Genomic DNA, 14,451 nt, shown 5'->3' with positions numbered 1-14,451 from the left:
ATGTTCTGCTCACCGACCATGTATGATTAGGCGTGTGTTTGTGTGAGTGTGGAAGTTTATCTGTTAGGGTGTGTATTTAATAGTGTGTGTATAATTACCTTCCTAGAGAGGTATATCATATGACAAATGTCTGGTATTCAACTTCAATGCAGACGTTGCTCTCAAGAAGGTCGCAAAACCATAGTCTGGCCTTATTAGGTAGGTAGAAACGAAGAGTGTGCCAGCATAAACACAAGCACACTAAAATCTCCTGCTAATGTCTTGCAAAGAAATGAGTGTTCAAAATATTATTCTACATTTTACTTGTTAGAGGTTTGAAAATTGAATGTTGGGAGTCTTTTCGAAAAGATTTACGAAATGCAATTATTGAATAGAATTCACTTTGACGTACTATATTTCTTGGAAACATGGCTTTACGAATTGGTTAGTGATATTTATTTGATATCAATGGATGATTTTGTATGTATTTAGACAGAGAGGGGAAAAGACGAGGTGGTGGAGTTTGTATATATATATATATGAAAAAGACCTCTCCTCGGACTCTTTGGAAGCTGTATGGATTGATAACAATCTAACTTGGAATACTCATGTCCAGAATATTATAACAGCAATATCTAAGGCAACTGGTGTGTTAAGGAGAATAAAATACTTAATTAATGATCAAACTTTAATGATGTTATACAACACCTTATTTCTACCATATGTAATGTACTGTAATATTGTATGGGGCAACTGTAGCAAAACCAAATTGAACACAATTTTTCTTCTTCAGAAAAAGGCTCTTCGTATATGCACACATTCAAATTTTTTGGCTCACACTGATCCCATATTTTATCGCCTAAAAACCCTAAAGGCCCATGATATACATTCATATTTAACTGCTATATTTATGTACAAACACATTCGAAATTTATTACCATTTTTCCATAATGCCCTAGTTACTAATGATCATATTCACTCATACCCTACCCGTCGTTCCCATGATTTTCATTTAAGTAATCCAAAGCTTTTACTTGCTCAAAAGTCGATTAGACATCACGGTCCGGATACATGGAACACTCTTCCTGAAGAGTTGAAACAGTGTGCCTCCTTGTTTTCATTCAAAGCAAACTTAAAGAAGCATATTTTATCACAGTATACTTCAAATACGAATTAAGCCCGAATAATTTATATGACTTATGTTGGTCTCCCGATAGTAGCAACATCGTAAGTCATTCCCTCTTCCAGCAAACCAATTTTATCATTCCAAATCCCAGCCTATCTGCCCCTGTGCACTCTCAAGCACTCGCACGCACATTCACCACCTTCACACATCAGAGTTTATTTTCCCCTGCTATCCTCGCAGCAGAATTTGTATTGTTTACCAATTTACCTACCTACCTTTTCCTCGGGCCGGCCATCTTTTCAAGCAATGCTTACAATGGCGGCCCTCTGCATTATCATTTCCTAAATATAATATTGTTATTGTAATCCCAGCTGCATAGACATGCATACTGTAATATCATTAATTTCCTTTTATATCATTGTTTATGCAAGTCAAACGACTCTGTTTCAAATATACTTTGTATATTTCCCATGTTCACGATTATTCAGTTTATGTACAATGTATATTGATTTGCAGAAAATAAAGTATCTATCAAACAAACAAACAATTGCCACAAACTAGAATAGAAAAATCTAATTATTGGTTGTATATATAGACCACCGGGCGTATCTCGATTGTTGGTGGGTTTTGTTTTGTTTTGTTTTGTTTTGTTTTTAATTCTTGAGAAAATAACAGATGAAAATAAAGAGAATGGGATATTGGGTAAAAATTTGCGCAATAATCCTATCAAGAATTTGATTGAAAATTTGTTTCTTTCGACGCTAATTGTTCATAAACCGACGAGGGTTAACTGGTAAACTCATCAAAGTTATACTTTGATGAGTTTCCCTAATAAAATATATACCGTCTGTAATATTGCAAAGATTTCGATCAGTGATCACTGTCTTACATATGAAGGGTTTGTTTGCAAAAACCGATAAGTCCATTTTTAAAGATTTTGAAGTACGATCTCTGTCATAAAGTGCAAAATAATACCTTTTAAATGATATATTTTTCACAACATATAAAGGTATATTTTTGAAGTTATGGTCAAAAGAAGCACAAATTTTCTTATTATTCTCTTTATTTTTCTTGACCTTTAATCGCAAATATCTCCATTTGGCAAATATGGACTTATCGGTTTATGCAAACAAACTCTTCATATATACATGTATTGATATGAAGATACCCAATGTAAGGAAACATAGAGGAATTGAAATTGTTTTGGGGGGATTGTAAATGTTTGATGGAAATGAGTTTTTGGACGATCTCAAGAGAGATACTTTCAATGAATTTACTAACGGAGGATGCAGAAGGAGTGATTGAAAATAGATGAACTGGAAAACTATATTTGTGCAACTTTCCGATATGCATGCCCCTTTAAATAGGATGATAATTAAACAGAGAATTTGCTCATGGATTAAAAAAGATATTGATTGAGCTATAAAGGAGATCATTTAAAGACAAAATGTGAATCCCAACCTACCTTTAAGAAGGAATATCAAAGAGTCAGAAACAGTATTACAAAACTCAGACGCAGTAGTATAAAGAAATATATGAAAGCTATGTTAAATACATGTAAAAATGAAAGCAAGAGTGTGGCCAGAACTGAATAGAGTAAGGGGGCAGAAAACGTAAAGGAGATAATGTTACTATGGAATTAACTGCTGTGACAGATCGAGTAAACATTTCGTTAACGTCGGTAAAGAAATAGTAGAAGGTAGCAGAGGAATTTTCAATGGAATACTGAATGCATTTAACTGTTATTACAAGATTTTTATTGTTGTGAATAATACTTCCTGCTCCGAAGTCGAATTTCAAGGCGATCAAATAGTGGCCAAAGTGCATAAGAGTGGCAAACTTTTGTTTTATTTTTAAAAGTTTTAATCATCATCACCACAATCTTCTCTAAGTCCTTATTGTCATCCCTTTCTTTCAATTATAATCTTATTTTCTCCTTCTCCTTCTTCTTCTTCTTCTTCTTCTTCTTCTTCTTCTTCTTCTCATCGTCATCATCATCGTCATCATCATCATCATCATCATTATCATCATCATCATCATTACCATCATCTCCTTTTTGTTATCATCTTCTTCTTCTTCCGCTCCTTCTTCCCCTCCTCCTCCTGCATCTTCTCCGTTCATCATCTTCTTATTATTCTAATTCTTCCCCTTCTTTTTCTTCCACCTCTCCTCCTTCTCCTCCCCCTTCTCCTCCTCCTCGTTCCTCTTCATTCCCTCCTTCCCTCCTTCCCCCATCCTTCTCTTTCTTCCTATATATCTTTATCACCTTCGCCACACCCTTTCTCGTCCTATGTTTCCCTTTCTCTCTTCAGTTTCACTCTTACTCTTCAAGCTCTCTCGGCATAGGGTTTTTTCCTTTTTCTTTCTCTGAATGTGACATATTCTGTTTGATTTGAATTCCACACCTTGCGTTTCCCTTGGTTATTTTCTTCGCGACTACAAATCCCAGTATTGATAATAGAAAGCACGAGTCGAACCGTAAAAGCTCGAGGGGATCGAAGCAACGCGTACGGAGAAATCTCGCCCTACCCCATCAAGACCTCCCCCTTCTTCATCATCAAAAGCGGTTATGAAATATTGAGATAACGGACCTTTTAAGGAACTTAGTGTCAATCTATCATGATAATCAAATGTCACTTCCATGCTGACTGGAATCTATCAGGTTTTAAAGGATCAAGCTATCTAGCTCCAAAATAGCTTGAAAATTCGCAAAGTGCGAAAAAAAAAACTTACTCTTGTCGGATTATGATTTTTCCTCATGTGACAATTGGACATGTAGGCCTACATTTCTGCAGTGGCATTTTCTACAATTATATCATATAATACTCCTTTTGAGTTTTGAAAGTACTATTAATTAGGATGATTTTATCCGTGATATTCGACGCTTATTACAACATTTAAACTGATTTTAACTCCAACAGGTATTTGTATATTCTATATTGAGGCTTCAACTTTTAAAAGAACTATTTTTGTTGTTGCATCGCCATGCTAGTATCTGTCTTAATCAATGCGCTGTTTGAACGGAAAGAGTGTGTGCACCCCCCCCCCCCAAAAAAAAACAAAAACAAAAACAAAAACAAAACAACAACAACAACAACAACAATGAAGAAATCATAAAGAAAGCACATGACATATTTCCTGGAATACAAATTTCACGATCCTTAGAAATAACACTCGTCTCAGTGGTGAAATATTTGCATGTGTGAAACCTTTAAGACGCCCCCAGGGATAGGCGCACGCATGAGCTTACAAAGAAAAAGCTGTATCAATCACAGACTTCATTGTGGATAAGGCTGAAACACGCGCATGCGTCACTCATTGTAAGAACCACTTTCTCCTATTCGTGATCAGTAAAGTGGTATATATCATGTATATCATTATATAAACACACATACATATCTTGAAACTCTGAATGTACCAGAATTGAGCACAGTAACATTTTGTTTCTATGAAATAGTTGTGTTTGAAGTTGTATCCTATATCTCCTTAAAAAAAAAGATAATTTATTCATGTCCGTATTCTTAAAAACCGGTCGAATCGAGTTAATTACCATTGATTACGGTTACTCTGTTATGAAATAACATCTGACTTGGATCTAAGAAGTTAAGATAATATATCAAAGAATCATTGAGAACACGTCACAGAGCCATGAAAAGTGTACCTTGAATCCTGAAATTTTGAACACCATTCGCATTATTCTTTACACACAATAATACATGTGCGAAAATAAGATACAAATCCACATGCTATACTGGAACGTACTGAAAAGATACCTACACGCAGAGAAATAAATATGATTACCCTAATATACACAAAATCTGTGTTTTGGCATGTAAATTCTTTTTGCGTTCTTTTTGTGTCTTTTTGTTTATGGTTAAATATTGCTTTCTGCAAGCAACTGACAATAGAAGCATGTTTAAAGGGATCGTACAGTTATCGTTGAGACCTAATTTCAGGTTTCTAACAATTTTTTGGGTGCATGAGATACTGAGAAACCTCTAATAAAATATGAAAGAGCATGTAATTCTATGAGGAATTCAACGTTTATTTGATGAAAAATGGTTTTGAAATGGCTGAGATATCACAAAAGAGCGATTCTAATAAAGTGTGGGACCCACACTTTATTAAGATCGCTTTGTTTTACTTTGTTTTTGGATGTTTCAGTCATTCCAAACCCAATTTTCGTCAAATAAACTTTGAATTCCTCTTAAAATGGTATGTTCTGTATACTACATCATAAGTGTTTTCTTGGTATCTCACAAAAAGTTAAAAGCCCAATTCTCATCTCCACCAAAACTGTACCATCCCTTTAACATATTGAGATACTGTGATTTAGAAGACACAAGAAAGGTGATTAGAACACACTCTATGAAAAATAGGTTCAACTTTGCACCCTTACCAGTGTCACTCTGGGGGATCACCTTTACCATTGTTTACGGGTGTAACTTTTACACCTTTCAGACCAGTGTCACACTGGGAGCACCTTTGTCATTGTTTACGGGTGTAACTTTTACACCTTTCAGACCAGTGTCACACTGGGAGCACCTTTGTCATTGTTTAAGGGTGCAACTTTTACACCTTTCAGACCAGTGTCACACTGGGAGCACCTTTACCATTGTTTACGGGTGCAGCTTTTACACCTTTCAGACCAATGTCACCTATTTTTCTTGGAGTGCAGAATCACTTTTAATCAACATCCACTATCGTTTTGTTGAACTGAAACGTATAGAGACGAATTACAAACAAGCATGCACACACACACACACACATACACACACACACACTTCTCCAGTAATCGAAAACCAATAAGACGATCTAAAATCTAGAGGAGGGCAGCAATTAAAGGACAAGTTCACCTTCATAAACATGTGGGTTGAGTGAATGTAACAATATTAGTAGAGCACATCATTGAGAGTTTGGGGAAAATCGGACAATCCGTTCAAAAGTTATGAATTTTTGAAGTTTCTGCTCACTCATGGCTGGATGAGAAGACTACTATAGCTTGTGATGTCACATGAGTACAACGATATAAAGAAAGAATAAAGAAAATTCAACATATCTTCACTTTTCTCGCATAACAAAAGAACACTTGACTTCTCTCTTTCAGAAGGCAGGGGGAATGATATTACCCTTAACATATGTCAGTAACAAGTCGAAGAAATGTGCACTTTATTCAAAAGTAAAGTTTTGTGAAATTCTCTTCTTATTTTCTTTATATGGTTGTACGCATATGACATCATACACTGTAGTAGTCTTCTCATCCAGCAGTTTATACGCAGATACTTTAAAAATTCATAAACTTTTGAATGGATTGTCCGATTTTCCCCAAACTTTCACTGATGTGTTCTACTAATATTGTTGCATTCAGTCAATCCACATGAATATAAAGGTGGACTTGTCCTTTAAGTACACGCATGCTGTACTAAAAAATATGTCATCACCATCTGACCATGTCCAGGCCAACATGATAAAGCTCGAATGCTTTAAAGAAACAAACCTATGGGCTTATACGATCTTCGTTCGTTGTGTTGATAACTTCAAAACCTTTTATCAAATATTGGCTGTCGCATGGGATAAATCATTTTATATGGAATATTGGACAACATTCTGTTTCAAGGATGATTGGTTGATTGACCAATCAAGACCATGAAGGAGATGAAACGTTCGCCGCGCTCTTATATTCCTCTTCTGCGCTTTTCTACTCATGGGATTTCTGTTTGTTCATGACTAAGTCCGCAGGAAAGAGAAGCTCACATGCAGCACTTTCAAGCTCGAGGGAGCTCGAACCTCGAACCTTCTCGGTTAGGAGTAGGGGTATTTCCTGGAAAACCTAGTCGCCTTGGTGATAGTATAAATCCGTCCAGTTCGCACTGCATAAGCTCTTGGAGACTGATTAAACAGACATTTCGCGGGACTGTGAAACGTGAAATGGCGTCTTCGAGCACTTGTTCTATTTTCTACGTCATTTCTATCCTGTTTTTGTGGTTTTTGTCTTCCGGAACGGAAAACCCCCGTACCCCCGCATTCCGCAAATAGGTTTAACCCGCGGGACAAATGGAAATGTACACAGGTGCGAGCTTCGAGGGCGGTTGAGAGGTGGGAGTGTGGTATGTTTTCGTGAGAGCGTGTTGCGGTGCCTCTGACTGGCGATCTATCTTTCTTTTCCGTAGCATTACGCGAAACCTTGAACGTTTTGTTCATGCACGCAGGCAGCCAACATTATCCTGAGGCGTTGTGTCTGAATCACGGAATAATTATCATTGAGTGACAGAGATAGCTGAATACCTTGCAAATATCATCAGCAACAAAGAAACTAGGCCTTGTATATTGATGATTATAGGCACTACATGCAGGCGATATCGTGCTGGCAGTGTTGATATTCGCGCGATTGAAGAAATGTGATCTTAGGACGATGAAAACAAAGTATTCTGATGCGATCATCTTATTGTGCATCATGTCATCGCGATCAAGAAGATACGGCAATCGATGAGCGAGATCGAGGCACGCAAATGTCCACTTCTCGTTGTTAAACATTCTCAAATTTGACGAACTGAAAGGCCTATCGAAACAGGTTTTGTAAAGTGTCGAAAGATTGTTGTAATAGATTGTAAATGCTTATAACACGTGATAAGCAATAAAATTGATGAAGGCATTAAAAGCCCTCTCTCATGACTGCGACTATACCTCTGGATAGTTCATTTACACTCTCGTGACAGAAGACTAAAAATGCCAAGATTATAGCAAATCAGACTTTAAATTACCCGCGCAGCTAAAAATAACAAATCCTTTCTTCAGGACAACAGTAAGTTTGTAAATCATGGCTAACTCCCTTATTACCATCGGGCACCATTAAATCATATACATGCACTTCACAAGTATTTTGACAGGGACGAAGGGTTAACGTTCGGAGAACAGTCCCGCGTAAAACTATTACAGCTGATGGCAAACAGTGCCAAACCAATTCAATGTCTAATCAACGCCCTATAGAGGCAACATAAGAAGAATGTTTAACTCTCTTCGTACCACATCAATTGCTTGTCCATAGGTTTGTGTGTGAAATTTGTGCACATTTGACTCATTGGCACAGAAAGGTTTGTTATTCCGAAGGTTCTTTAGTCCGAAGGTTCGTTATTCCGAAGGTTCATTAATCCGAAAATGAAATAAGGTTCGCTATTCCGATGGTTCGTTAATCCGAAAACGAAACAAAGCTCTTTATTCCGAAAGTTCGCTACGGACCCTATATCATTTCGGATCAACGAACCTCGGATGTCCCTCGGATAGGACATAAAAAAGGAGGTCCCGTGTATGAGAGAGTCACAGCTCATGCACGTAAAAGATCCCGCTTCATTCATTCATCGCAAAGAGCAGGGTGTCTAACCCGGTGAAGTGGTCCCACCCCACATCCAACTGGACCCCATGGAAGACCAGCTTAGTGTAGCTGAATATGGGCTATCCAGCCATCTTCACAGATGGAAAATGGACAACAACGACAACAACAACCTTCGGAACAACGAACCCTATTTCATTTTCGGATTGACGAACCTAAGGAATAACGAACCCTGTTTCATTTTCGGATAAACGAGCCTTCGGAATAGCGAGCCCTATTTCATTTTCGGATTAACGAACCTAAGGAATAACGAACCTTCGGAATAATGCCACATATGTTCGGATTAACGAACCCTTTTTCATTTTCGGACGAACCTCTAGGTATTAGGGAATTCATGTGTTTCGGATTAATGAACCTTCGGAATAACGAACCTACGGAATAACGAACCTTCGGAATAACGAACAGCACCCGGTGAGGTTAAGGGTAAAATTTTACAGGAGAGAGATAAGCCAATGCCCTTAACCCTTTCTATGCCAGCTACTTTGGACAGCGTGCACAATGGTGTGTTTTCTGGGCCAATCAGTACTCATAGCACACATTGAGTAAAGGGACATTCCAGACGATTGTGATAATTTCACATCATGTACTACATGAATCGACAGCTCTATGTACAGGGTGTCTCCAAAAAAAAAAACCTATACACTTTTTGAAATGGCTGCCGAATAAGAAATATAGGGGGCCTATGCTTTTTTTTTTAGAGACACTCTGTATAGATTTGTGGAATTTACTGAGGTCTTTGAGCAGAGAAACCAATACTCTGGAAAATCTTAAACAAATTACACCGAATAGTGTTGATGACATAGGAGCCTCACATATTCCAGAAATGCAGTCAGTGTAATTCCATTACAATACTGCTTGATTGACAAGTTAACCTGTGTAGAATGTATGCATACCTTCTTCTTTTGTTCTGCTTCCCTGAGCCTCACCTCATGCATTCTTATGGTGAGGCTGCCATGTCATCATCCGTGTTCATTACAATTTGTTATAAATTTTGAAAACATTCTTATTCCTCATCACAATCACTTTAAATTCTGGAACCCTGTACTCAGTATAAGTAATCTATCGTTGTTCAAATGTAAAAATCTGAAAATCAGAAAACATGTTTCCCTATTTTCCGTCAGTGTTATTATTTGGGTTTTTTTTTATTTGTTGTTTTTATGGGGGTTGGGTCGGATAGCAGGCAATGACCCCTTGACTACACTTTGCTTACAAATTTAATGCAACCTGAAAGGCGACTACATACACGATACCGTGATGGTATATCAAAAAAGCAAATCTTATTTGGTGAAGATGATCGACAATTGGAACATACAGCATCATGTCCAATTCCATTATACATCTGTTCAAGAAGATTCAGCGCGAGTGCTACTTGGATTTTAAGGCTAAATGTAACCTTTATAAAAGAATGATGATCTGATATTCATACCCGCTTGTAACCTTGCCTGTGTCACGAGTTCAGGTTATTTTTTTTTCCACTAAATGAAAACAGAATTACAACTACATACAAATACATAAAAGGCGCAGGAAATCGAATACTCTTGTCTATGTTCGTGAGAGTAATAATTTACTTGACTGGAGTAGAAAGAATGCATCAAAGATCGGAGTCCGGTTTTGGGACTACTGTTTGAAGTTTCACCCGTGTACTCAGTAAATTTTTATTGACATGATCATCTTACGAAGAGTTTCAGTTACTCTTATCTCCCCCCCCCCTCTCTCTCTCCTAATATGTATGCATATATATATATATATATATATATATATATATATATAGTATATTTGATTTTATTATACATACAGATATAATTGCATGCATTGATAAATTGTTATAAAGACATAGATGTCTATGTAGCTCCGTACGTTAAAGGGAGTGGAAAGTTGTTGAAACAAATCCTCATCACGTTCAAAGACAGCTCGTTTCGCCAGTAGGTACACAAAAGCTTTCAAAAAGCACACCTTTTTTCTCTGTTTCATCGAAATATTGATCGTTATTGACCAGATGATCCTTGCGCAACCTTTATTGAGCACCACGGAGGAGCTTTTGTCTGACATGAAGCGTGGTAAATGGCATGTGGCAAGTTTGCCTGTAGAATAAAATAACCACCATCTATATGTAGATCGATTCTAACCATCCCCATTACCGAATTCCATGGGCAGTGTCCTTATGAAAAAGATCTCCGTTGGTTACTAAGTTTTGTTGGCCAGGGGGCCCTCTTTGTTGGCATGTATCTGACTCAATTTTCAGTCAGTTGAAAGGAAGAACGACGTCCCATGTCATGGATGAATGCAACGACCAAAAACGCTATCTTTGGCTTTCGTCTATGACAAATTTTCGATTGTGCTGTCAAATAATACTGCAATGCATCCTTCTAGGCAGATTTTGTTACAAATATCGATGTACTTTTATCACACACGGAGAACATAGTCTACAGTAACTTTCAAAATTAGATGAGCAGCTGTGCAAGTACGCACACTCAGAAGCTTCCATAAAAGTATCACGTAATGATTTAAATGAATTAGACAAAGTTATTGTATTAGAACAATGTCGACCTAGCAAAAAGATTAGTTTAAAGAGAATGAGGAATGTTTTAGAAGCACAGCAGCGAAAATTTTATCAAGTTTTGAAATAGTAAAGTTAATAGATTATCACAAAGCAGATCTTGAGCAGTCAACGTATTATGTAAAAGAGTTGGCATGTTGATGATGTCATCGCTTCACAATTTGTCAAAGAGTCTTTTTTAAACAAAATCTTGAAACACCCAATTTTTGTAGTTTTTGTATTTTGGTTCAAACGCAAGTTTGCATCAGTTTCACATCATAATAACATACCTGAATGATCATTCACTATTTTGAGTTTATTCGGCTAGAAATGACACTGTGATTTACACTTTTATAGCAGAAGAAATGATTTTCTTGTTTTGTACACGATCAATGGAAAATTGTAAGGTGATGACATCATCGAATTCACTCGTGTGTATATTCTATCAACCTTCCAGAATTGTTTTGCCAAATAGCTCATCTTTATAATTTCATAACTTCCTTGATTTAATCCGACTTTGATAGAATTTCCATTGTTGTCCCTGCAAATGTTTTGCTTTTTTTTAAATCAAGTTATTTCTGGGCCAGATTGGTAGTTTAATCGCAGATGTTACCATTAAGTTTACTTTCACCATACATTCATAGTTGAAGTCTCGTTGTGTCCCGTCGACTTATGTGTCTCAAAAGAGCCATCCCGTTTATTTTCCTATAGTAGGCGCGTCGATAATAAAGATAAGCTCATTTATTCTTAGCTATTTACCTATCCCTTTTCTCCTACTAATAGCCCAATTTCCCAGAGCATCTTAAATGCATGCATTTAAGCTCTTTTGCAAACTTCAAATATATACAAACTCACTCGCAAATTCAAGTTCTCCGCTAAACTACTAAGCACTGTATAAAGTTAAAACAAATGACATGTGCTATCTGGGAGTGCTGGTAGTCTATCTTCAGATAACTTCCGATTATAGGGGCAAGTATACAGCAGTCACGAAGGTTACGCGTTTCTCATAACACTTCACAATAGCAATGAAGAGCAATTTATGCAAACTATAGCAGTCAAAGAAGCACTTTAAAACGCGGAATCAAATCCTCATACACCGAGGAGTTCTAACCAACGTCGATACTGCATTGTTTTACAATTCCTCATGACATAACATGACAGTTTATCACTTTCAAAACATTGTAAACGAAGCGGAGCATTGTCCTTTACAACGTTATCCTCGCCGATCGTCGGTTGTTGCTTCCTGATCCGTATAATCATCTGCTTTTCTTGCGCTATAGGTCTTGTCGTCTTATTTGTATTAAAATCAATGTAATTATTTGCTCTTCTTGTGATATTTACAGTGTTTGTTGTATTATTTGCTCTCCTTCTCCTTTTTCAAATAAGAGGCTCTCCCTTTCAATATTCTCTTCATTCCCTTTTTTTTCCTTTCTCTCTTGGTCTAGAACACGCATTTTCAAAATCGATAAAGAGCGAGAATTTCTATATTATTACACATTTTATTGATAAAAAGCGGTCTACACTATTTCGTATTTCCATGCTGTTCCGCCAGACGTAGTAGTTTCTTTTTCTATTTTTCTTTTGTCATTGGTTTCAAACTCGACTGAAAAAAAAGGAAAATCAGTCGCTACTAGAGACCAGTGTATATCTCGTTTTGTTAATGAATTCTGTATTAGAGTGAAAGACTTCTGACAGACAGAAGCAATTAGAGAGATAGAACAAGTACATAGATACATGAAACATATGAATAACTTATGAAACGTGTCGAAAGTGGATTGAATCTCTGATTAAAGCGATCGGCACTTTCCGACATCCGATGTTTAATGCATGACATTCAGATTCCAGTTTGTTTGTTTGTTTTTTGTGGTTTTTTTTCAACTTGATGGATTTACAATAGCAAGACTGCCCAGCTTCTACTGGGGAATCTAGTACAAGACACGATCATAATATCTATCACTATGTTACCAAAACTACACACAAACACACACACACACACACACACCAACACACAATTAACTTTCATTTTATAACACGTACTCGTGTATCCTTCAATTTATCCTTCTAGAAGGTATAAAACATATTCTACATTTACCACAAACTTCTTGCTGTTGATTTGTTGAATGTTTTATCCTTGCATATTCAGAACTGCACTCAAATACAGGATGTAGTCGCATCATATTTTTTCCAAGGAGTTGATGCCTAGTACATCCTTGATTTTACAAGGTACATCGTTTAATTAAGTGTGTTTTGCCGTGTCGAATGGTTTGATGTGCATGGTTGCAATGAAGATACGATATTTTTGTGAGTAGGTAAGGGCAACATTTACAACGCACTAGAAGAGTAAACAGCATAATGATATACCAGCGACAGTATGGATTGATTGAATCCATAAAGATTTATCAACGCTAAATAGACACGCAAAACATTCATCCGCATACCATCATATTATAGTCGAAAAATATAGTTTGAAGTAAAGGAAGCTTACCTTGACTGAGGAAGAGGAGGAGGAGGAGGAGGAAGATTACGACGAAATATCTGCTCATCATTTTGATCAATAGTTTCTCAATTAATCGTTCTTATGTCTATACGAACGAAAGTGCTTCGACGCTCTCGGACAGTGTTGACGCTTATTCTTCTCAGTAGACTAAAGATGCCTTTCTTGTGAGCCCTAGATGTAGGATAATCCAAGTATCCCAAGTGTCGCCGTCGAGTGCAGAGGACGCTGAAAGCGTCGGCATTCATTGGTCGAATGATGTTCGCCACAAACCGGGTGTCCCACTAACATCGGATGAATGAGCACGCCGCATACGCGCGGAGGCTCGCTCGCATCCATTCCGCATCCGCATGCGTACGCTGCAAGCAGCACCTTCCTCTCTGCCCCCCTTCTCTCTCTTTCTCTCTCTCTCCCTCCCTCTATCTCTCCATCTTCTCAACTAGTGTGTTGTGCTTCCTCCCATCGTAAAACATTTGTGATCAGTTGTTCCCTTTGTGGCCATCTAAAGTAAATACAAGACTATGACGAAGCCTTAAACTTCGAACAATAAACATTTTTTCCCGTTATCATTAGAACGTCAATATCGTAATGGTTCGATTACTAGTAGCTGCCCACACTCGGCATTGGAATCGACATTCATGTCAGGGAAAAAAAATGATTGGTGTTCTTCATAAGAATTCCTCCGTAGCTGCAAGCCGACGTACGTGATTGAAGATAATCAGCATGTTATGTTTGATTGAACATAAACATCAATTAGTGAGGTCGAAATGGACGACATTTACCATGTTGACAGAGAGCTCTCAGTCGAGTTAAAACCTTGATGAAACAAGGTTGATGCGCTGAAACTCTCCGGCTGTTTAATTTGAGAGAGCTAGGTCTACACTTCTACAACAAAACAAGAACAAAAAAGATGCTCGATGCTCCTGCTA

The sequence above is a fragment of the Diadema antillarum genome, unplaced genomic scaffold (genome assembly GCF_040938485.1).
Source record: "Diadema antillarum isolate AM-2024a unplaced genomic scaffold, OU_Dant_1.0 scf00000070, whole genome shotgun sequence".
Lineage (NCBI taxonomy): Eukaryota > Metazoa > Echinodermata > Echinoidea > Diadematoida > Diadematidae > Diadema > Diadema antillarum.
The sequence above is the reverse complement of the archived record's forward strand: the minus strand, read 5'-3'. Positions refer to the sequence as shown.